The 26,701-nt window shown below is 37.6% G+C and overlaps 1 protein-coding gene across 1 annotated transcript in view; it reads left to right on the top strand.

Moving 5' to 3' along the window:
- The window catches only part of CHD1L (chromodomain helicase DNA binding protein 1 like), an 81,289-nt gene extending 60,147 nt beyond the window's left edge, over positions 1-21,142 (top strand). The window contains exon 24 of the transcript XR_014262549.1: positions 18-21,142. The gene's annotated coding sequence lies outside the window, so the exon portion shown is untranslated. The remainder of the gene's footprint in view (positions 1-17) is intronic.
- Positions 21,143-26,701: the final 5,559 nt, after the last annotated feature.

Raw genomic sequence — 26,701 nt, 5'->3', positions numbered from 1 at the left:
CTTTCCCCTCAGTCTAGTTTTCGTCCCCTCCATCAGACTGATTTCTTTATAGTGAGAAAGGTGAATGGATTAAGGAGAAAGGAAAGGTAATAGGAGAACAGGGTGGCTCTAGGGGAAGGACGCACCTTCAGCCAATTCGTGCTTTGGAAAGATAGGTCTCCGAGGGGAAAGGCTGAGAAATGAGATTCCTGATGCAGACATGTGGAGCCCCTCCTGCCCTTCTCTTCATCCTGCTCAGCATTCAGAGCTAGAAGAACACACGTTGGCCCAGAGGCCTGTCAAATGTGGCTTCAGAGAAACCAGAGGATCACTCCCCCTCCCACCGAATCAGTTCAGCTTCAAGAAATAAGGGAACTGTGGAAATGGCACAAAGCTGACAGCAAATGTCAGACTGGGGAGGGCAGGGGGCAGAGATCCACAGGAGGAGTCTTAGGAGGAGACACCCATGTAAGCTATGGCTTTTCACACTTTGTACATGAAGTCTCAGTCTTGGCTGACTAGCCTCAGCCAGCCTGATTGCTGCTGCTTTGAGGCCATAAGTCTCAAGAGCTGGGACCATGACCTTCTAAGGAGAGCAGTGCTGTTGGCACCTGGGTTGTACTGTTCTAGTTGACTCCCTCTCGGCTCCTTCACCCTTCAACAATTTAGCATCTGTTTTGAAGACCTATTAGACCCTAAATTCACGATTCCTTAATTTGTTTTTCCTAAAATTTCTTACTTTCATTTTTATTGCCTCCTATCTATTACTCTTAACCACCAGCCCTTGACACATGGGTGATTATAATAACTTTAACCTCTTGACTGGCATCTTAAGTCTTAGAAGCAGAATTGGAACTCCAGAAAGGGAGAATGTAGAGAAATCTAAGCTAATGCATAAGTAAGCTGCCGGGCCTTCAAAAGCAGCCAGAGTCCAACCAGGTGAGGTATAAGCAGATGCAAAGAAAACTTGATTGTCCGAAAGCTATATACCCTCCTGAAAAGCTGTACTTCCTTTGGATATCAGAGTGCCTAGGGCTAGCTGTAGATGTTTCTGAACATCTGCGAGGGGCATCAGAGCGGGGAACTCACCCCCAAAGGGAGTATAACAGACATTTTTAGGGACACAGATATTTTTTTTGAAAAGAAAGGGGCTTCTTTTCACCCTATACTGTCCCACTTGCTCCAACCGTATGGGCCTTTTCTCTGGATGAAGGCCCTGGGCCATGGCTGTCTGCCCCCTGGTAAACTGGGCAAAACAACACGGAAAGAGATCAGAAAACTCATGTAGCACTTTCTCCCTTAAACATGAGGTCACCTGTTTGTGGCAGCCCCCTGCTTTCCTTTCTGACTTCTAGCTCATCAGTCAAAAATGCTGCTCTGCTTTATCTCCGTATGTCTTTCCTGTCTCATAACCCCTTCACTCTTCCCATCAAAGGGTGTCACTGTCTGGGAAGGAAGAATGAGAGAAGCTACCTACTTTGTTTATCCCAAGGGTTCTGTCCCATTTCTTCCACAGCATCTTTGATGCCATCTGGCCCTCCCCTCTGAGGAGGCCAAGATAGGGCCAAGAGGACAATATAAGATTGTTTTCACTGATGAGCCTTTGTGGAGAAGTTTGTACCATAAACATCAATTTTAAAAAGCCCTGCTTATTGAGATAGTGAGGAACTTAAACTTGAAATTTTCTTTATGTACAATCTTACATATTTTCTTGATTTTTAATAAACTTTCCTTCACTTTGTAACATGCCTATTGTTTACTTTTTTGTCCCATCAATCTAAACTACATTCTAAGTTAATTAATCCTCTTCAAGTATAGCTTGAATCACCCATTTTAGAGCCCCGAACCATCTCTAGGCCAATGTGTTTTCTTTTGCTGTCTACTAAGTGAAGAATAAACTCACTCGAGCATTACTTATCTTCCACCATAATTTACTCTTATTTCCCAAAGACATCCTACAGTTTCTTGCTTGGGCCTTTGCTCATTCTGGTCCCTCCCTGGACACCCTGCACCCTCTAAATCCCCTCTCATATCTCTGCTATTGTCCCCTATCAAATCTGATTCTTTAGGAATCCAGAAAAATCTAACCTCTCTGTGGTTGAACTACAAATGATAATTGGGTTTATGGCACTTAATTTGTTGACATATTATACTCATTGGTATATTTATTTAATTACTGCCTAAATACTAAGGCCTTTGAGAAAAGTGATTTCTCATTTATTTTCCCTATCACACAAATCAATTAATAGGTACTCAAATATTGAACTGAAAATGGTATGTGGATAACTGGCTAGCAAGTTGGGAAAAGTATTAGACTTCCTGAATATATCATAAACGCCAGATGGCTTAAGTACTTAAATGTAAAACTTGAGAATATACAAACTTGTCATTTTTATGGCGTCTGACCAGCAACTGGCCTTTGAAGCTTCTCCCAACTTCTCACTCAAATACCAGTGGCATTAAGGTGAAGACTCACAACCACACTGAAAATAAGACAACCAACCAACTAAATGCCAGAACATGAGAGGAAATGACACTAGTTATAAGACAAAGTTGAACTGAGATTTCATTTTAGGAAGCAAAGATTGCTTAAAAACCTAGGAACTTCACCAGCCAGAAAGTGAACAATGATCCTTCTATCCTTTGCTTCCCTTATGTTAACAAAAAGGTCAGCTGCCCCCTTCCCCCATGTCTGCTGTGAACTCTGTCCCCTCCAGCCTTCTCAAGAATGTTATTCTACCAATTACTTTCTCTTATATATTCAGTTTGTTCTTTAAATTAGAATCTTTCCATTGACTTATAAACAAGGTCAAGTCACTCTCATTAAAAAGAACTCCCTAGGGACTTCCCTGGTGGTCCGGTGGTTAAGAATCCATTTTGCAATGCAGGGAACGCTGGTTCAATCCCTGGTTGGGGAACTAAGACCCCACATGCCACAGGGCAACTCAGCTCACGTGCCGCAACAACTGATCCCATGCACTCTGGAGCCCGCGCGCCACAGCTAGAGAGAAGTCTGCACGCCACAGCTAGAGAGAAGCCCGCACACCACAACAAAAGATCCCATGTGCCACAACTTAGACCTGACGCAGCCAAAAAATTTTTTAACATAATAACAAAAAATTTTTTTAAAAGAACTCCCTAAATCCTCATTCCCTCCCCCGTCACAGCCCAACCTCCAAAGAGTTGTCCCATCTACAACTGCTTTTGTTTCTTCACCTCCCGCTGACTCTAACCCACACCATTCTGACTTTCTGCGCTTTCACTCCACCAAGAGAGTCTGTGTTAAGAATGACCAATGACCTCCAAGTCGCTAAATCCAAAGAACATTTTTCAGTTCTCATCTTGACCTCTGAGCAGAGTTCAACACTGTCCACTGCTTCCCTCTTTTTGAAACACTATTGCCTTGGCTTCTGCGACAAGATACTCTTCTGTGACACAATAATCCAGGAACTTATCTTTTATCATCTTTGCACAGTTTTCCCCCAGTTTTCTTCTTTTTACCTAGTGTATTAGTTTGTTAAGGCTGCCATAACAAAATACCACAGACTGGGTGAAAACAAGAAGTGTATTTTCTCACAGTTCAGGAAGCTTGAAGTCCAAAATCAAGATGTCAGAAGGGTTGGCTTTTTCTGAGACCCCTCCCCTTGGCTTGCAGATGGCCACCCTCTTGTTGTATCCTCACAAGTTGTTTCCTCTGTGCATGCATACCCTGGTATCTGTATTTCCAAATTTCCTTTTCTTACAAGGACACCAGTCAGATTGAATTAGGTCCCATCCTAATGGCCTGACTTTAACTTAATGCCTCTCTAAAGGCACTGTCTACAAATACAGTCACATTCAGAGGTACTGGGGATTAAGGCTTCAACACATGAATTTTGGAAGACACAATTCAGCCCCAAACACCCAGCCATTAAATGTTGGAGTTCCTCACCATAAAAGACCCTGAATTGTCAAAACAATCCTGAAGAAAAAGAACAAAGCAAGAGGCATAACCCTCCAAGACTTCACACAATACTACAAACTGACAGTAATCAAAACAGTATGGTTTGGGCACAGAAACAGACATATGGATCAATGGAACAGAATAGAGCCCAGAAATAAACCCACACACCTATGGACAATTAATCTTTGACAAAGGAGGCAAGAATATACAATGGCAAAAAGACAGTCTCTTCAGCAAGTAGTGTTGGGAAAGTTGGACAGCCACATGTAAATCAATGAAGTTAGAACACTCCCTCTCACCGTACACAAAAATAAACTCAAAATGACTTAAAGACATAAATATAAGACATGACATCATAAAACTCCTAGAAGAGAACATAGGCAAAACATTCTCTGACGTAAATTGTACAAATATTTTCTTAGCTCAGTCTCCCAAGGCAATAGAAATAAAAACAAAAATAAACAAATGGGACCTAATCAAACTTACAAGCCTTTGCACAGCAAAGGAAACCATAATCAAAACAAAAAGCAAACTACAGAATGGGAGAAAATATTCGCAAATGATGCAACCGACAAGGGCTTAATCTCCAAAATATACAAACAGTTCATACAACTCAACAACAACAAAAAACAAAAAACCCAATCGAAAAATGGGCAGAAGACCTAAAAAGACATTTCTCCAAAGAAGAAATACAGATGGCCAATAGGCACATGAAAAGATGCTCAACATCACTAATTATCAGAGAAATACAAATCAAAACTAAAATGAGGTACCACCTCACACTGGTCAGAATGACCGTCATTAAAAAGTCTACAAATAACAAATGCTGGAGACAGTGTGGAGAAAAGGGAACCCTCCTACACTTTTGGTGGGAATGAAAATTGGTGCAGCCACTATGGAAAACAGTATGGAGGTTCCTCAGAAAACTAAAAATAGAATTACCATATGATCCAGCAATCCGACTCCTGGGCATATACCCAGACAAAACTATCATTTAAAAAGACACATGTACCACTATGTTCATAGGAGCACTATTCACAATAACCAAGACATGGAAACAACCTAAATGTCCATCAACAGATGAATGGATAAAGAAGATGTGGTACATATATACAATGGAATACTACTCAGCCATAAAAAGAACAAAATAATGCCAATTGGAGCAAGATGGATACAAATAGAGATTATCATAATAAGTGAAGTAAGTCAGAGAAAGACAAATACCATGTGATATCACTTGGTATTTGTTTTTATTTTTGGCTGTGTTGGGTCTTCGTTGCTGTGTGCGGGCTTTCTCTAGTTGTGGTGAGTGGGGGCTGCTCTTCATTGCAGTGTGTGGGCTTCTCATTGTTGTGGCTTCTCTTGTTGCAGAGCACAGGCTCCAGGCACGCGGGCTTCAGTAGTGTGGCACGCGGGCTCTAGAGCACAGGCTCAGTAGTTGTGGTGCATGGGCTTAGTTGCTCCGCAAATGTGGGATCTTCCCAGGCCAGGGATTGAACCCATGTCCCCTGCATTGGCAGGCAGATTCTTAACCACTGCACCACCAGGGAAGCCCCAAAAATGTCCTATTGTATAGCAAAGGGAACTATATTCAATAGCCTGTAATAAACCATAATGGAAAAGAAAAAAAAGAAAAAAAATTACATTTAATAAAAAATAATAATAAAATGAGAGATTAACAACTTGAGATTGATAGTGTTCGTAGAGTACTAAATAGAATGGATAAGAAGAACCCATACCTTAAAAGAGAAGAACCTGTACACCTAGGCACATTATTGTATAATTTCCAAAAGTCTCAGAAGGTTTGTCACAAAAAGACCCATTTTAAATATACTTTTGGAGGAATTATTCAAATAAGAGGAATAAAACCAGCAGATGCTCCCTGGACAACATACTACCTCGCTAACTTATCTTACTCCCTCATCATGCTTGAGGAACTTAGTATATCTGAGCATCTTTTATTATTCATATACATTTGAATGACTTTTTGGCTAAATCTGAAATTTGTTTCAAAGGTCTTTTCTTCAATATTTAAAAAATAGTACCACATTGTCTTCTTGCATATGCTGTTGCAGTTGAGAAGTAGAGGGTATGGCAGGGATAAAACAAAGAAGTGGTCTCCCTTTTTTAGAGGGAACATATAAATACCAGTTTGACAATCCAAAACAAACAAAGAAATCAGGTAAGGAGGAAGAAAAATGACAGAGATTGATATAAAATATAACACAGTAGAAGCAAATCAGTATGTAATTAATTAGTAAGTGTAAATGGACTACATTGCCAGTTAAAAGACTAAGCTTATCATATTGCATAAAGCAAAACAAAAGAAGCAAACAAAACAAAATAAAATATGTAGAGTTACATACTCAAGACACCAAATCTGACTGTATCATTCCCTGCTTAAAATTTTCAGTAACTCTCATCACTGATAGGGTTCACAGCATCACCTCAATTCACTCTGACTTAGAGTCAGTCAACCAACCTCTCTAACCTTATTTTCTTTCAGCTACCTTTTTTCATTTGTTCCAATAACACCAAACACTCCTAGTTCACTGCATTCACCATTTGTTTCAGGATTCTGTGTCTTTATTTATACTGTTTTCTCTTGACACACCTAACCCCTTCTTAAGAGTATTAATTCATGCAAAAGGACTTACTTTAGTTATCATTGCTTCTGGGAACTGTCCCCTAACCTACAAGAATATTCCAAATACCTTTCTTTTATGTTTCGCAAGGCACCTTGTACATTACCCCAATCACTCTTCTTACCTTAAAAGATCAGGAGTAACAAATAGCAGAATTAGACCCAATAGGCCTCATGTTGGAATTATCAGATGTAAAATATTAAAAGTATATATACAACATTTGTAGAAATAAGATTGAACTGAAAATATGAACAAAAATGAGAGATTATAGTAAATGACCAGGCAGACTAGAAAAATAGCCAAATAAACTTGTAGAAATGAGATATAAAATCATTGAAATTAACTCAGTGGATGTGTAGGCAGAATAATGGTCCCCCAAAGATGTCTGTGTCCTAATCCCTGGAGCCTATGAATATGTTATGTTACATGAAAACAGGAATTAAGGTTGCAGATGGAATTAAATTTGCTAATCAGATTTCCTTAATGTAAAGAGACTAATATTAGATTATCTAAGTGGGCCCAATATAATCACTTGGGTACTTAAAAATGGAAGAGGGAGGCAAAACAGTCAGTGTCAGAGTGATGGATGTGATTTTCAAACTGGAGGAAGCAAACCATCAGCCAAGAAATGTGAACAATTTCTAGAAGCTGAAAATGGTGAAGAAGCAGATTCTTCTCTAGAGCCTCCAGAAAGAAATGCTACCTTTGACTTTAGCCCGGAGACCCATTTAGAAATTCTGAACTACAGAACTGTAAGATCATAAATTTCTATTGTTTTAAACATTGTTTAAATTTGTGGCAATTTGTTACGGCCACAATAGGAAACTACAATGGGTTAATCAGATTAGACACAATAAAAAGAAAATTGGTGGAATGGAACATAGGTCTAAGAATGTAGTAAAGAGGGACAAAGATGGAAAATATGAAATAAGAGAATAGGGATAATGGGTGAGATGTAATAATCAATTTGCTGAAAATTCAATGGCTGAAATATTCTAAAATTTATGAAATATATTAATACTTAAGTTTCATGAAGCAATGATTCCCAAACAGGGAGTGAATAAATAAAAAGAAATCCCCATGTAAACATATCATAGTAACACTTCAGGGCACCAAAGACTAAGAGAAAATCTTAAAATAGACATAGAGAAAAAAACAAAACAAAACAAAAACAACCAACCAAACAGATAACCTTCATGGAATAAAATTTGTACTATGAACAAATTTCTTAACAGCAAATGGAAGGCTAAAAATAGTAGATTAATATCTTCAAATTGATAACGGGAAATAACCTAGAATTGTTTACTTGGTTAAAATATCATTTAAGAATTAAAGCGAAATAGATATTTTCAGGCAAATGAATATTGCAACACCAGGCCCAAAATACTTTACAGAAAAGCTCTACTAAATAACCCAGAAGGTCATTCCCTTTTTGTATATACTCTCTTTTGTATAGAGGATAGATAAAGAGGTGGTATCCCTGATTCATTTCATGGGGCTAGTATAACCTTAATATAACAAAACCAATACAAGCAAGGAAAATGATAGGCTATTCTTACTTATGAACATAAGTACAAAAATTCTAAATAACATAAAAACAAATCAAATCTAGCAACGTGTATGAACTAATTTGGTTAAACTGACTTTGTATTTAACAGATTAGTATTAAAAATCTATTCTCATAACTTAGCAAGTAAAAGAACTTAAGACTTATCTGCCAACTGAGTGCATTGTCCTACATATTTTAAAATGATTTTTTCCTCAACCTTTTACAATTATCTTGTCCAAATGTAATTTGACATCAATTTTTTGGTGACTCATCTTTAGTGAATCTTTCCAAAGACACCAAATTTTTCTACACATTTTATCAGTTTATCTGACATTTCTGGCATATAACAGGTGGGAGCAAAGGTGCTGATTCTCAGCTAATATTCAATGTACAAGAGCACCACTGGTTAACATTGAAAAACTTCCACACCAGTTAGTAAAGAGAAACTCTCTACTTATTTAGATTATAAGTTGGAAAGGGACATCAACATGTGGCAGCATAAGATATTCCTCTTTTTTAATCCCCCTCATTAATCAACAAATTGGACATCCATAATGAACAAGGTCGCCTCTATGAGGGTTTCCAGATCTTGTACCTTTCCCCAAGGGATCCAAGGGGAATCTTGCCCACCAGTTCAGCCAGTAGCAGACGGACATACCTCCATACAAACCGTGGAACCAGCAGAGCCAGTGAGACTTCCTGGACGCCTCTTGCTACTGTTGAGCAAGAATTAGGTGAGTGCTGAAGTGGCCAGATACTCACCCACGAGAGAGAACTTGCAGAGTCCAGCCCTCCTGAAGGGAAAATACAATACACCACTGGGGAAAAAGGAATAAAATACAATTGGCCTTTGAACAATGTGGGGGTTAGGGGCACCCACCCTCTGTGCAGTCGAAAACCCGTGTAGAACTTATAGTTAGCCCTCCATACGCTTGTGGTTCCTCTGTATCTGCTGTTCCACATCCATGGATTCAACAGATCTCGGATCATGTAGTACTGTTGTATTTACCATTTTAAAAATCCACATATAAGTAAGTGGACCCACATAGTTGAAACTCGTGTTTGAGTCAACTGTGTATGAGTGTGGTCACAAGGGAAGCAGGAAGAGAAACTTTCCCAGTGCTACCCATCCCCCCAGAAGGCCCTGACTGGGGCTGATTTATCAGGCAGAGGGGACACCTCTCAATTACCTGGGTCTTGTGGCAGTGAGTCTTATATTCAGGGGTCCCATAGAACTGTAACAAATGGAGAAAGAGTTCTTAACCAGCTGCCAGTAAGATGAACTCACAGCCTTCCTGTGAAAGGAGCCAATTAGCTTATCTTCACAGCTGTGGCCTTAGGGGTAATCTTCTAATTAAACACATTAGTGGAAAGAAGGAACTAAAGACTGGAGTGGAAACACATAAAATAGAGACTAAAAAGAAAATAAAAAAGATGAATGAAACTAGGAGCTTTTTTTTAAAAAAACAACAAAAACCCAAAACCAAAGAAACAAACCTTTAGTTAGATACACCAAGAAAGAGAACTCAAGTGAAATTACAAAGAAAGAGGATACATTACAACTGATAATCACATAAATACAAAGGATAAGAGAATACTATGAAAACTATACATCAAAAAATTGGACAACTTAGAAAAAATAGTAAATTCCTAGAAGTGTATAACCTACCAAGACTGAATCATGAGGAAACAGAAAATCTGAACAGACCAATTGTTAGTAAGAAGATTAAACAGTAATTAAAAACCTCCTAACAAAGAAAAGTCCAGGACCTGATAGCTTCACTGGCAAATTCTACCAAAATGTTTTTTTTTTAAAGATTTATTTTATTGATTGATTGATTGATTGCTATGTTGGGTCTATGTTTCTGTGCTAGGGCTTTCTCTAGTTGCGGCAAGTGGGGGCCACTCTTCATCGCGGTGCGCAGGCCTCCCACTATCGTGGCCTCTCTTGTTGCGGAGCATAGGCTCCAGACGCGCAGGCTCAGTAGTTGTGGCTCACGGGCCCAGTTGCTCCGCGGCATGTGGGATCTTCCCAGACCAGGGCTCGAACCCATGTCCCTTGCATTAGCAGGCAGATTCTCAACCACTGCGCCACTAGGGAAGCCCCTACCAAACTTATAAAGAAGAATTAACATCAATCCTTCTCAAACTCTTCCAAAAATAAAAGACGAGGGAACACTTTCAAACTCATTTTATGAGGCCAGTACTATCTTGATACAAAAACCAGACAAGGACACCACAAGGAAAGAAAATTACAGGTCAATATCCCTGATTAACATAGATGCAAAAATCCTCAACAAAATATTAGCAAAACAAATTCAAAAATACATTAAAAGAATCTTACACAGTGATGAAGTGAGATTTATTCCAGACAACGCAAGAACAATTGAATGGTAGATGTTGAATCAATGCAATATACCATATTAACAAAACGAAGGGTAAAAACTGTATGATCATCTCAATAGATGCAGAAAAAGCATTTGCCAAAATTCAAATCTATTCATGATAAAAACTCTCAGGGACTTCCCTGGCGGTCCAGTGGTTAAGACTTCACCTTCCGATGCAGGGGGTGCAGGTTCGATCCCTGGTTGGGGAGCTAAGATCCCATATGCCTCAGGGCCAAAAAACCAAAACATAAAACAGAAGCAATACTGTAACAAATTCAATAAAGACTTTAAAAAAAAAAACCAAACTCTCAACAAAGTGGGTAAGGGGGAACATACTTCAGCATAAAAAGTCACATATCTCGTAGTTTTGATTTGCATTTCTCCAATAATTATTTAATAATTATTTCTCTAATTATTAGAGAAATGCAAATCAAAACTACAGTGAGATATCACCTCACAGCAGTCAAAATGGCTATCATCAAAAAATCCACAAACAGTAAATGCTGAGAACCCTCCTGCACTGGTAAGAATGTAAATTGGTACAGCCACTATAGAGAACAGTATGGAGGTTCCTTAAAAAGCTAAAAATAGAACTATGATATGATCCTGCAATCCTGCTCCTGGGCATATATCTGGAGAAAAACATGGTCTGAAAGGATACATGCACACCAATGTTCATTGCAGCACTGTTTACAATAGCCAAGACATGGAAGCAACCTAAATGTCCATTGACAGAGGAATGGATAAAGATGTGGTACATATATACAATGGAATACTACTCAGCCATTGAATAGAATGAAATAATGCCATTTGCAGCAACATGGATGGACCTAGAGACTGTCATACTGAGTGAAGTAAGCCAGACAGAGAAAGAAATATCGTATGATATTGCTTATATTTGGAATCTAAAAAGAAATGATACAAATGAACTTATTTACAAAACAGAAACAGACTCACAGACTTAGAGAAGGAACTTATGGTTACTGGGGGGAAGGGTGGGGGAAAGGGATAGTTTGAGAGTTTGGGATTGACATGTACACACTGCTATATTTTAAATGGACCTACTGTATAGCATAAGGAACTCTGCTCAATATTATGTAACAACCTAAATGGGAAAAGAGTTTGAAAAAGAATATATACATGTATATGTATAACTGAATCACTTTGCTGTACACCTGAAACTAACGCAACATTGTTAATCAACTATACTCCAATATAAAATAAAAAGTTAAAAGAAAAGCCACACATGATAAGCCCACAGCTAACATCAATCTCAATGTTTAAAAGCTGAAAGCTTTTCCACTAAGATAAGGAGATGGACAAGGATGCCCAATTTGCCACTTTTATTCAACATAGTATTGGAAGTCCTTGCCAGAGTGTGTAAGCAAGAAAAAGAAATAAAAGCCATCCAAATTGGAAAGGAAAAAGTAAAACTGTCTCTATTTGCAGATGACATGATCTTATATACAGGAAACCCTAAAGACTCCACCAAAACACAGAACTAATAAACAAATTCAGTAAAGTTGCAGGATACAAAATCAATATACAAAAATCTATTGCATTTCTATACACTGATAAACACTCAGAAAGAGAAATAAAGAAAACATACCCATTTACAATTGCATCAAAAAGAGTAAAATACCTGGGAATAAATTTAACCAAGGAGGTGAAAGACCTGTACACTGAAAACTATAAGACATTGATGAAAGAAATTGAAGAAGACACAAATAAATGGGAAGATATTCTGTGCTCATGGGTTGGAAAATTTAACATTATTACAATGATTATATAGCCCAAAGCAATTTACAGTTTTGATGCAATCTGTGTGAAAATTACAATGACATTTTTTCACAGAAATAGAAAAATAATCCTTAAATTTGCATGGAACCACAAATAACTAAATAAGTGAATAACTAAAGCAATCATAAGAAGAACAAATCTGGAAGCATCACACTTCCTGATTTCAAACTATATTACAAATCTATAGTAATCAAAAGAGTATGATATTGACATGAAAACAGATGCATAGGATGATCGAACAGAATAGAGACTGTTGGCACCAAAAACAAAGGCAACAAAAGCAAAAGTAAATAAGTGGGACTACATCAAACTAAAAAGCTTCTGTACAGGAAATCATCAACAAAATGATAAAGGAACCTAGAGAGTAGGGGAAAGTTTTTGCAAATCATATATCTGATGAGGGGTTAATATCAAAAAAATATTTTAAAAATTCATACAACTCAATACAAAAAAAACACAAACAATACAATTAAAAAGTAGGCAGTGAAACTGAATAAACAGTTTTCCAAAGAATACATACAAATGGCTAAGTGGTTGATGCAAAAGTGATCAACATCACTAATCATCAGGGAAACACAAATCAAAACCACTGTGAGATATCACCTACATCTGTTAGAATGGCTACCATCAAGAAGACAAGAGATAACAAGTGTTGGAGAGTGTGAAGAACAGGGAATCCTTGTGCACTGTTGGTGGGAATGTAAACTGGTACAGCTACTGTGGAAAACAATATGGATGTTCCTCAAAAAATTAAAAATAAAATTACCATATGGCCTAGCGATCCATTTCTGGTTATATTTTTAAATACAAAATATCAAAGAGGAAAATAAGGAATCTTGACATTTGCAACAACATGGATGGACTGTGAGGGCATTATGGTGAGTGAAATAAGCCTGACAGAGAAAAACTAATACTGCATGTATTACTTATATGTGGAATCTTAAAACAAAAAAACCCTCAAATTCAGAGAGTAGAAAAATGGATGCCAGGGATGGAGGCTGGGAGAAATAGGGAGAGGTTGGTAAATGGGTACAAACTTTCAGCTACAAGATGAATAAGGTCTGAAGATCTAATGTAAACATGGTGACTATAGTTGATACCACTGTATTATATAATCAAAATTTGCTAAGAGAGTAGAATTTAAATGTTCTCACCAAAACGAAAAAAAAGATAAATATGTGAGGTATTGGTTGTGTTAATTAACTAGTTGGAGGGAATCCTTTCATAATGTATGCATATATCAAATCACCACAATATACACTTAAAATATCTTACAGTTTTATATATCAGTTATACCTCAATAAAGCCAAAATTTAAAAGAAAAAAAAAAGGATAAACGTTATTCACCTGGAATAAGATTAAATATATTAGCTGTCTCAATAGATGGGTGATGGGGAGCTAAATAGAATATACGATTTATTTTTATAGTCCTATATAGAGATACGTAAATGTAGCAAAGAAAAAAAATCCCTGACAGAAAAATAGAACCAAAAGTAAATGGTAAATGTAGTAGGTTAAATTACTGGTGTCAATGCTTACCCTTCACAGTATCCACATCCTCACCCCTGGACTTTGGGTTGGCTATATTACCTGCTTCGATAAATGGAATGTGGGTAGAGGTGACAGTCTGCCATTCTGAGCCTCAGTCTTGAGACCTCAATTCTTTCTAGTTGCCCTCTTTCCCTGTGCTATCACCCTGTGATCTTCCAATGAGTAGCTGTAATCCTGTTAGCCTATACCTTAGTGGAACACATATGAAGCAAAGCTATACTTGGCTGACCTGCAGAACTTAGTGAGAATCAGGGCTCCCTCAGCTAAAGCAGAGGACTTGCAGATCCATGAGTGAAATAAATGCTTATTGCTGTAGACCACTTAGAGTTTGTGGTTATTTGTTATACATCAAAAATTAAATAATACAGGACTTCCCTGGTGGCACAGTGGTTAAGAATCCACCTGCCACTGGACATGGGTTCAATCCCTGGTTTGGGAAGATCCCACATGCCGCGGAGCAACTAAGCCTGTGTGGCACAACTACTGAGCCTGCACTCTAGAGCCCCGCAAGCCACAACTACTGAGCCCGTGCACCACAACTACTGAAGCCCACGTGCCTAGAGCCCATGCTCCACAACAAGAGAAGCCACCACAATGAGAAGCCTGCGCAGCACAATGAAGAGTAGACCCCACTCGCTGCAACTAGAGAAAGCCTGCACACAACAACGAAGACCCAACACAATGAAAATAAATAAATAAATTAAATTAATTAAAAAAAATTAACTAATACAAACAATGAGAAAACAGCCATTTCATTTTAACAATTGAGATAGTAGGTATGATGAAAATGAAATATCTAGCTCGCTCATAAATTTGATCCCAGAATCATAATATGGTTTGAACATACTTGGAAATAAGTCAACTAACATTTGGGTTGTCACCCAGCAAGAATTGCACAGGTGCTGAACAACACTGTATTAAATGGCAAACTACTTCCCTTATTATAATAAAATAATAATATATGGAAAATACGTGCCAAAGAAATACTAACAGCAAGAATCAGGATTGGCAAATGTTAATTTTAAACAAAATAGAATTCAAGAGAAAGCATCAAAGAAAATTACCTCACAGTGATAAAAAGTATAAGACAAATATAACTGTCATTAACTGTCTTGTACTTACACTACAGTTTTAAATTGTTTCTCTTGCTATATCTATCTAGATATATATCATAGTTTTATATGTCAATTATGCTTCATTAATGCCAAACTTTAAAAAAAAAGAAAAGAGAAACTTAAGTCACATGAAATAAGATTCACTAGACCAAATTACATATATATGGCATAAATTGAGGTAATTTTCTCTGTATTAACATATCAAAAGGGGAAAAAAGCATAAGATTATCACCATAGATGCCACAAAAGTCTTTAACAAACTTCACTAATCATTTTGATTTTTTAAAATACTCAAATTAGGAATTGATGGATACAGCCTAAACATGATAAAATATATACACCTTACTCCTACAGCCAATATTTTACTAAATGGGAAAACACTAAAGCCATTTCTACTAAGGTCAAGAACCAAGAAAGATACCTATTATCTCCTCTACTATTTAACATTGTCCTGGAGGTTTTAGCCAATGTAACTAGAAAGAGAAAACAGTTAGAGACATAAGAATTGGAAAGATGATGTTAGACTATGTTAAAAGGTGATATGAGAGTTTTACAAAATAATCAATTATAAACTCAGGCAATTAAAAAGTAAAACCCCCCAGTAAAGTAGCAATATATAAAAATTTAACATACAAATTCAATAGTCTTCATATATACAAATGATATATGATTAGAAATCATCAAGGAAGAAGAACACATTTAAAATTCTAACAAAAAATACCTATACACTGGAAAGTATAAAACATTGATAAAGGAAAGTGAATATCACTCAAAGAAATGGAAAGATATCCCATGCTCTTAGATTGGAAGAATTAATATCATTAAAATGGCCATACTACCCAAAGCAGTCTACAGATTTAATGTGATCCTTATCAAAATACCCATGACATTTTTCACAGAACTAGAACAAATAATCCTAAAATTTATATGGAATGATAAAAGACCCAGAATTGCCAGAGCAATTGTGAAGAAAAAGAACAAAGCTGGAGGCATAACCTTCCAGACTTCAGACAATACTACAAAGATACAGTTATCAAAACAGTGTGGTTTTGGCACAAAAACTGACATATAGATCAATGGGACAGAATAGAGAGCCCAGAAATAAATCCACACACCTACAGTCAAGTAATCTTTGACAAAGGAGGCAAGAATATACAATGGGGGAATGACAATCTCTTTAGCAAGTGGTGTTTGGAAAGCTGGACAGCCACATGTAAATCAATGAAGTTAGAGCACCCTCACACCATACAGAAAAATAAACTCAAAATGGCTTAAAGACTTATACATAGACATGATACCATAAAACTCCTAGAAGAGAACATAGGCAAAGCATTCTAGGACATAAATTGTACCAAAGTTTTCTTAGGTCAGTCTACCAAGGCAATAGAAATAAAAGTAAATAGAAATAAATGGGACCTAATCAAACTTAAAAGCTTTGACACAGCAAAGGAAACCATAAACAAAATGAAAAGACAGCCTATGGACTGGGAGAAAATATTTGCAAATGATGCGACCAACAAGGACTTAATTTCAAAAATATACAAACAGCTCGTACAACTCAATATCAAAAAATAAACGACTCAATCAGAAAATGAGCAGAAGACCTAAATAGATATTTCTCCAAAGAAGCCATATGGATGGCCAGCAGGCACATGAAAAATGCTCAACATCGCTAATTATTAGAGAAATGCAAATCAAAACCACAGTGAGGTATCTCCTCACACCACTCAGAATGGCTATCATCAGAAAGTCTACAAATAATAAATGCTGGAGAGGGTGTGGAGAAAACAGAACCCCACTACACTGCTGGTGGGAATGTAAACTGGTACAGCCACTATGGAAAACAGTATGGAGGGTCCTTAAAAAACTAATAATAGAGTTACCATATGATCCTATGATCCCACTCCTGGGCATAGATCCAGAAAAGATGAAAACTCTAATTTTAAAAGATACACTCACCCCAATGTTCATAGCAGCACTATTTACAATAGTCAATACATGGGGAAAAAACCCAAGTGCCCATCAACAGATGATTGGTTTAAGAAGATGTAATATATATATCACACGATGTAATATTACTCAGCCATAAAAAAGAATGAAATATTACCATTTGCTGCAACATGGATGGACATAGAGAATATCATACTAAATGAAGTAAGTCAGACACAGAAAGACAAATATGATATCACTTATATGTGGAATGTAAAAAATAATACAAATGAATCCATATAGAAAACAGAAACAGACTTACAGACATAGAAAACAAACTTCTGGTTACCAAAAGGGAAAGGGATAGAGGGGAGAGATAAATTAGGAGTATGGGATTAACATAAAAACTACTATACATAAGGTAGATAAGCAACAAGGATTTACTGTACAGCACAGGGAACTATATCCAATATCTTATAATAACCTATAATGGAAAATAATCTGAAAAAATATATAGCTGAATCACTTTACTTTACACCTGAAACTAACACAATATTGTAAACCAACTATACTTTAATAAAAAACAAATAAAATTGCAACAATAAAAATAAAATACTTAAGAATAAAATCAACACGAAATGAGCAAAACCTATACAAGGAAAACTTTAAAATACCCCTAAAAGATACAAAAGCATATTTGAACCAATGTAAACACATTGAATAAGATACTTGAATAAGTCAATATTACAATGACCTTAGTTTCCCCTTATTTATATATTTAATGCAATCCAAATAAAAATACCACATTGTTTCCCAAGAGTTTCATACTAAATTTCACAGTATTTAGTGAAGAAAGCCTAAATAAGAAAAGCAGATTTAAAAGTATAGGATAAAGTCTCTATGAATAAATGTGTCCTACTGTTACATTGATTGACAGACAGAATAGAATTGAAAGTACAAAACGAAGTCCTAAAAATGTAATGAAAATTAGTATGATTACAGTGGAATCTCAACTTACTGGAAATGATGGAATTTATAATAAATAGTATTGGGACAACCAGATAACCATTTGGAGGAAGATAAAATTGGAACATACCTCACACAATACACAGGAAAAAATAACAAATGAATCAGATCTAGATGAGAAAAACAAATACTGTATGATTTCACTTACATGTGGAATCTAAAATACAAAACAAATGAACAAACATAACAAAACAGAAACAGTTATAGATACAGAGAACAAACAGAGGTTTGCCAGAGGTGGGGCGGGGTGTGGTGATGGAAGGAAAGAAATAGTTGAGGGAGGTTAAGAGGTACAAAGTCCCAGTTGCAAAATAAATGAGTCACGAGTACGAAATGTACAGTGTGTGGAATATAGTCAATAAATGTGTAATATCTTTGTATGGTGACAAATCATTGTGATCATTTTGAAATGTATAGAAATATAGAATCACTATATTGTGTAACAGGAACTAATATAGTGGTGTAGGTCACTTATACTTCAAAAACAAACAAACAAACTCATATAAAAAGAGATCAGATTTGTGGTTACCAGAGGTGGGTGAGGGGGGACAGGGAACGGGGAATAGGATGAAGGGGGTTAAAAGATACAAACTTTCTGTTACAAGATAAGTACTATGGGTGTAATGTACAACATGAGAAATAAGATTAACACTGCTGTATGTTATACATGAAAGTTGTTAAGAGAGTACATCCTAAGAGTTCTCATCACAAGGAAAACTTTTCCTATTTCTTTAATTTTGTATCTATATGAGATGATGGATATCCACTAAATTTACTGTGATTAAAATTTCGTGATGTATGTAAGTCAAATCATTATGCTGAACACCTCAGATTTATATAGTGCTGTATATCAATTACATCTTAATAAAACTGGACAAAAACAATGAAAAAATATAAATACTAGAAAAAAGTGAGAGAATGCCTCTATAAGCTGTGTGGGTTTTTTTTTTTAAACATCTTTATTGTAGTATAATTGCTTTACAATGGTGTGTTAGTTTCTGCTTTATAAAAAAGTGAATCCGCTATACATATACATATATCCCCATATGTCCTCCCTCTTGCGTCTCCCTCCCACCCTCCCTATCCCACCCCTCTAGGTGGTCACAAAGCACCGAGCTGATCTCCCTGTGCTATGCGGCTGCTTCCCACTAGCTATCTATTTTACGTTTGGTAGTGTATATATGTCCATGTCACTCTCACTTCGTCCCAGCTTAACCTTCCCCTTCCCCGGGTCCTCAAGTCCATTCTCTAGTAGGTCTGCATCTTTATTCCCATCTTGTCCCTAAGTTCTACATGACTTTTTTTTTTTAGATTCCATGTATATGTGTTAGCATATGATATTTGTTTTTCTCATTCTGACTTACTTCACTCTGTATGACAGACTCTAGGTCCATCCACCTCACTACAAATAACACAATTTCATTTTATTTTATGGCTGAGTAATATTCCATTGTACATATGTGCCACATCTTTTTTATCCATTCATCTGTTGATGGACACTTAGGTTGCATCCATGACCTGGCTATTGTAAATAGAGCTGCAATGAACATTGTGGGACATGACTCTTTTTGAATTATGGTTTTCTCAGGGTATATGCCCAGTAGTGGGATTGCTGGGTCGTATGGTAGTTCTATTTTTAGCTTTTAAAAGAACCTCCATACTGTTCTCCATAGTGGCTGTATCAATTTACATGCCCACCAAGAGTGCAAGAGGGTTCTCTTTTCTCCACACCCTCTCCAGCATTTGTTGTTTGTAGATTTTTTGATGATGGCCATTCTGACTGGTGTGAGATGATATTTCATTGTAGTTTTGATTTGCATTTCTCTAATGATTAATGATGTTGAGCATTCTTTCATGTGTTTGTTGACAATCTGGATATCTTCTTTGGAGAAATGTCTATTTAGGTCTTATGCCCATTTTTGGATTGGGTTGTTTGTTTTTTTGTTATTGAGCTGCATGAGCTGCTTGTAAATCTTGGAGATTAATCCTTTGTCAGTTGCTTCATTTGCAAATATTTTCTCCCATTCTGAGGGTTGTCATTTCATCTTGTTTATGGTTTCCTTTGCTGTGCAAAGGCTTCTAAGTTTCATTAGGTCCCATTTGTTTATTTTTGTTTTTATTTCCATTTGTCTAGGAGGTGGGTCAAAAAGGATCTTGCTGTGATTTATGTCATAGAGTGTTCTGCCTATGTTTTCCTCTAAGAGTTTTATAGTGTCTGGCCTTACATTTAGGTCTTTAATCAATTTTGAGTTTATTTTTGTGTATGGTGTTAGGGAGTGTTCTAATTTCATTCTTTTACATGTAGCTGTCCAGTTTTCCCAGCACCACTTATTGAAGAGGCTGTCTTTTCTCCACTGTATATTCTTGCCTCCTTTATCAAAGATAAGGTGATCATATGAGCATGGGTTTATCTCTGGGCTTTCTATCCTGTTCCATTGATCTATATTTCTGTTTTTGTGCCAGTACCATACTGTCTTGATTACTGTAGCTTTGTAGTATAGTCTGAAGTCAGGGAGCCTGATTCCTCCAGCTGCATTTTTCTTTCTCAGTATTGCTTTGGCTCTTCGGGGTCTTTTGTGTTTCCATATAACTTGTGAAATTTTTTATTCTAGTTCTGTGAAAAATGCTGGTGGTAGTTTGATAGGGATTGCATTGAATCTGTAGATTGCTTTGGGTAGTAGAGTCATTTTCACAATGTTGATTCTTCCAATCCAAGAACATGCTATATCTCTCCATCGATTTGTATCATCTTTTTCTTTCATCAGTGTCTTATAATTTTCTGCATACAGGTATTTTGTCTACTTAGGTAGGTTTATTCCTAGGTATTTTATTCTTTTAGTTGCAATGGTAAATGGGAGTGTTTTCTTAATTTCGCTTTCAGATTTTGCATCATTAGTGTATAGGAATGCAAGAGATTTCTGTGCATTAATTTTGTATCCTGCTACTTTACCAAATTCATTGATTAGCTCTAGTAGATGTCTGCTAGCATCCTTAGGATTCTCTATGTATAGTATCATGTCATCTGCAAACAGTGACAGCTTTACTTCTTCTTTTCCGATTTGGATTCCTTTTATTTCTTTTTCTCCTCTGATTGCTGTGGCTAAAACTTCCAAAACTATGTTGAATAATATTGGTGAGAGTGGGCAACCTTGTCTTGTTCCTGATCTTAGTGGAAATGGTTTCAGTTTTTCACCACTGAAGACGATGTTGGCTGTGGGTTTGTCATATATGGCCTTTATTATGTTGAGGAAAGTTCCCTCTATGCCTGCTTTCTGGAGGGTTTTTATTGTAAATGGGTGTTGAATTTTGTCGAAAGCTTTCTCTGCATCTATTGAGATGATCATATGGTTTTTCTCCTTCAGTTTGTTAATATGGTGTATCACATTGATTGCTTTGCGTATATTGAAGAATCCTTGCATTCCTGGGATAAACCCCATTTGATCATGTTGTATGATCCTTTTAATGTGCTGTTGGATTCTATTTGCTAGTATTTTGTTGAGGATTTTTGCATCTATGTTCATCAGTGATATTGGACTGTAGTTTTCTTTCTTTGTGACATCTTTGTCTGGTTTTGGTATCAGGGTGATGGTGGCCTCGTAGAATGAGTTTGGGAGTGTTCCTCCTTCTGCTATATTTTGGAAGAGTTTGAGAAGGATAGGTGTTAGCTCTTCTCTAAATGTTGGATAGAATTCGCCTGTGAAGCCACCAGGTCCTGGGCTTTTGTTTGTTGGAAGATTTTTAATCACAGTTTCAATTTCAGTGCTTGTGATTGGTCTGTTCATATTTTCTATTTCTTCCTGGTTCAGTCTTGGAAGATTGTGCATTTCTAAGAATTTGTCCATTTCTTCCATTTCTTCCATGTCGTCCATTTTATTGGCATATAGTTACTTGTAGTAATCTCTCATGATCGTTTGTATTTCTGCAGTGTCAGTTGTTACTTCTCCTTTTTCATTTCTAATTCTGTTGATTTGAGTATTCTCCCTTTTTTTCTTGATGAGTCTCGCTAATGGTTTATCAATTTTGTTTATCTTCTCAAAGAACCAGCTTTTAGTTTTATTGATCTTTGCTATCGTTTCCTTCATATCTTTTCCATTTATTTCTGATCTGATCTTTATGATTTCTTTCCTTCTGCTAACTTTGGGGGGTTTTTTTGTTCTTCTTTCTCTAATTGCTTTGGGTGTAAGGTTAGGTTGTGTATTTCAGAACTTTCTTGTTTCTTAAGGTAGGATTGTATTGCTATAAACTTCCCTCTTAGAACTGCTTTTCCTGCATCCCATAGGTTTTGGTTCATTGTGTTTTCATTGTCATTTGTTTCTAGGTATTTTTTGATTTCTTCTTTGATTTCTTCAGTGATCTCTTGGTTATTAAGTAGTGTGTTGTTTAGCCTCCATGTGTTTGTATTTTTTCAGATTTTTTCCTGTAATTGATATCTAGTCTCATAGCATTGTGGTCAGAAAAGATACTTGATATGATTTCAATTTTCTTAAATTTACCAAGGCTTGATTTGTGACCCAAGATATGATCTATCCTGGACAAGGTTCCATGAGCACTTGAGAAAAATGTGTATTCTGTTGTTTTTGGGTGGAATGTCCTATAAATATCAATTAAGTCTATCTTGTTTAATGTATCATTTAAGGCTTGTGTTTCCTTATTTATTTTCATTTTGGATGATCTGTCCATTAGTGAAAGTGGGGTGTTAAAGTACCCCACTATGATTGTGTTTCTTTTGATTTCCCCTTTTATGGCTGTTAGTATTTGCCTTATGTATTGAGGTGCTCCTATGTTGGATGCATAAATATTTACAATTGTTATATCTTCTTCTTGGATTGATCTCTTGATCATTATGCAGTGTCCTTCTTTGTCTCTTGTAATAGTCTTTGTTTTAAAGTCTATTTTGTCTGATAGGAGAATTGCTACTCCAGCTTTCTTTTGATTTCCATTTGCATGGAATATCTTTTTCCATCCCCTCACTTTCAGCCTGTATGTGTCCCTAGGTCTGAAGTGGGTCTCTTGTAGACAGCATATATAACGGGTCTTGTTTTTGTATCCATTCAACCAATCTATGTCTTTTGGTTGGAGCATGTAATCCATTTACATTTAAGGTAATTATCGATATGTATGTTCCTAATACCATTTTCTTAATTGTTTTGGGTTTGTTATTGTAGGTCTTTTCCTTCTCTTGTGTTTCCTGCCTAGAGAAATTCCTTTAGCATTTGTTGTAAAGCTGGTTTGGTGGTGCTGAATTCTCTTAGCTTTTGCTTGTCTGTAAAGGTTTTAAATTCTCTGTCAAATCTGAATGAGATCCTAGCTGGGTAGAGTAATCTTTGTTTTAGGTTTTTCTCCTTCATAACTTTAAATATGTCCTGCCACTCCCTTCTGGCTTGCAGAGTTTCTGTTGAAAGATCAACTGTTAATCTTATGGGGATTCCCTTGTGTGTTATTTGTTGTTTTTCCCTTGCTGCTTTTAATATGTTTTCTTTATATTTAATTTTTGATAGTTTGATTAATATGTGTCTTGGTGTGTTTCTCCTTGGATTTATCCTGTATGGGACTCTCTGTTCTTCCAGGACTTGATTAACTATTTCCTTTCCCATATTGGGGAAGTTTTCAACTATAATCTCTTCAAATATTTTCTCAGTCCCTTTCTTTTTCTCTTCTTCTTCTGGGACCCCTATAATTCGAATGTTGTGCATTTAATGTTGTCCCAGAGGTCTCTGAGACTGTCCTCAATTCTTTTCATTCTTCTTTCTTTATTCTGCTCTGTAGTAGTTATTTCCACTATTTTATCTTCCAGGTCACTTATCCGTTCTTCTGTCTCAGTTATTCTGCTATTGATCCCTTCTAGAGAATTTGTAATTTCATTTATTGTGTTGTTCATCACTGTTTGTTTGCTCTTTAGTTCTTCTAGGTCCTTGTTAAATGTTTCTTGTATTTTCTCCATTCTATTTCCAAGATTTTGGATCATCTTTACTATCATTATTCTGAATTCTTTTTCAGGTAGACTGCCTATTTCCTCTTCATTTATTAGGCCTGGTGGGTTTTTGCCTTGCTCCTTCATCTGCTGTGTGATTCTCTGTCTTCTCACTTTGCTTAACTTACTGTGTTTGGGGTCTCCTTTTCACAGTCTGCACGTTCGTAGTTCCCGTTGTTTTTGGTGTCTGTCCCCAGTGACTAAGGTTGGTTCAGTGGGTTGTGTAGGCTTCTTGGTGGAGGGGACTTGTGCCTGTGTCCTTGTGGATGAGGCTGGATCTTGTCTTTCTGGTGGGCAGGTACACGTCTGGTGGTGTGTTTTGGGGTGTCTGTGGCCTTATTATGATTTTAGGCAGCCTCTCTGCTAATGGATGGGGTTGTGTTCCTGTCTTGCTAGTTGTTTGGCATAGGGTGTCCAGCACTGTAGCTTGCTGCTCGTGGAGTGGAGCTGGGTCTTGGTGTTGAGATGGAGATCTCTGGGAGATTTTCACCATTTGATATTATGTGGAGCTGGGAGGTCTCTTGTGGACCAGTTTCCTGAACGTGGCTCTCCCACCTCAGAGGCACAGCCCTGACGCCTGGCTGGAGCACCATGAGCCTGTTATCCACACGGCTCAGAATAAAAGGGAGGGAAAAAAGAAAGAAAGAAAGAAGATAAAATAAAATGAAGTTATTAAAATAAAAAACAATTATTAAGAAAAAATTTTTTAAAGTAAAAAAAAAAAAAGGTAAGACAGAACCCTAGGACAACTGGTAAAAGCAAAGCTATACAGACAAAACCACACACAGAAGTATACACATACACACTCACAAAAAGAGAAAAAGGGAGGAAAAAATACATATCATTGCTCCCAAATCCACCTCCTCAATTTGGGATGATTTGTTGTCTCTTCAGGTATTCCACAGATGCAGGGTACATGAAGTTGATTGTGGAGATTTAATCTGCTGCTCCTGAGGCTGCTGGGAGAGATTTCTCTTTCTCTTCTTTGTTTGCACAGCTCCCGGGGTTCAGCTTTGGATTTGGACCCGCCTCTGCGTGTAGGTCATCTGGGGGCATCTCTTCTTCGCTCAGACAGGATGGGGTTAAAGGAGCAGCTGATTCAGGAGCTCTGGCTCACTCAGGCCATCGGGAGGGAGGGGTATGGGATGCAGGGCAAGCCTGTGGTGGCAGAGGTCGGCGTGACGTTGCAACAGCCTGAGGTGGGCCGTGTGTTCTCTTGGGGAAGTTGTCCCTGGATCACGGGACCCTGGCAGTGGCGGGTTGCACAGGCTCCCAGGAGGGGAGGTGTGGATAGTGACCTGTGCTTGCACACAAGCTTCTTGGTGGCTGCAGTAGCAGCCTTAGCGTCTCATGCCCATATCTGGGGTCCGCGCTGATAGCCGTGGCTCATGCCCGTCTCTGGAGCTCCTTTAAGTGGTGCTCTTAATCCCCTCTCCTTGCGCACCAGGAAACAAAGAGGCAAGAAAAAGTCTCTTGCCTCTTCAGCAGCTCCAGACATTTTCCCTGATTCCCTCCCAGCTAGCTGTGGCGCACTAGCCCCTTCAGGCTGTGTTCACGCCGCCAACCCCAGTCCTCTCCCTGCGATCAGACCGAAGCCCAAGCCTTAGCTCCCAGTCCCCACCTGTCCCGGTGGGTGAGCAGACAAGACTCTTGGGCTGGTGAGAGCTGGTCAGCACCGATCCTCTGTGCAGGAATCTCTCCGCTTTGCCCTCTGCACCCCTGTTGCTGCACTCTCCTCTGTGGCTCCGAGGCTCCCCAACTCCACCACCCACAGTCTCTGCCAACGAAGGGGCTTCCTCGTGTGTGGAAACCTTTCCTCCTTCACAGCTCCCTCCCATAGGTGCACGTCCCGTCCCTATTCTTTTGTCTCTGTTTTTTCTTTTTTCTTTTGTCCTACCCAGGTACGTGGGGGAGTTTCTTGCCTTTTGGGAGGTCTGAGGTCTTCTGCCAGCATTCAGTAGGTGTTCTGTAGGAGTAGTTCCACATGTAGATGTATTTCTGATGTATTTGTGGGCAGGAAGGTGATCTCCGCATCTTACTCTTCCACAATCTTGAAGCTCCTCTTGTGTGGGTTTTTTTTTTTTAGTAATTTCTTTTTGTTTTAAAAAATATTTATTTATTTATTTTTGGCTGCATTGGGTCTTCATTGCTGCACACGGGCTTTCTCTAGTTGTGGCGAGCAGGGGCTACTCTTCATTGCAGTGGGCGGGCTTCTCATTGCAGTGGCTTCTCTTGTTGTGGAGAATGGGCCCTAGAGAACAAAGGCTTCAGTAGTTGTGGTGCATGGGCTCAGTAGTTGCAGTGTGCAGGCTTAGTTGCTCCATGGCATATGGGATCTTCCTGGACCAGAGATCAAACCCATGTCCCCTTCATTGGCAGGTGGATTCTTAACCACTGTGCCACCAGGGAAGTCCCTAAGCTGGGTTTTGAGAAAGGCTTTCTAACTATAACTCAAAATCCAAATGAGATCAAATACTGATAAATTCAAATATTTAAAAACCCCCTGACAAATAAAAAATGCTGTAAGCAAAATCAGAACACAAGTGATAAAGTGGAAGAAAATATTTATAACATCTCTTAAATAGAGGACTGACATCATTAATATACAAAGAACTCTTAAAAATCAGGGTAGAAATGACAAAAAATGGACGAAAGAGATGAGCAAACAATTTACCAGAATTTTATTACCATGGCCCTAAAAAATACTCAACTTCACTCATGATTAGTGAAACTTAAAACTCTTCTTATAAGCCATTTCTCATTTATCAGATTGGCAAAAACTCAAACGTTTGACTGCAAGCTTTTT

This window comes from Balaenoptera physalus, assembly GCF_965194825.1.
Source record: "Balaenoptera physalus genome assembly, chromosome: 1".
In the NCBI taxonomy this organism is placed as follows: Eukaryota; Metazoa; Chordata; class Mammalia; order Artiodactyla; family Balaenopteridae; genus Balaenoptera; species Balaenoptera physalus.
This window is presented reverse-complemented; position numbering and strand designations above follow the sequence as displayed.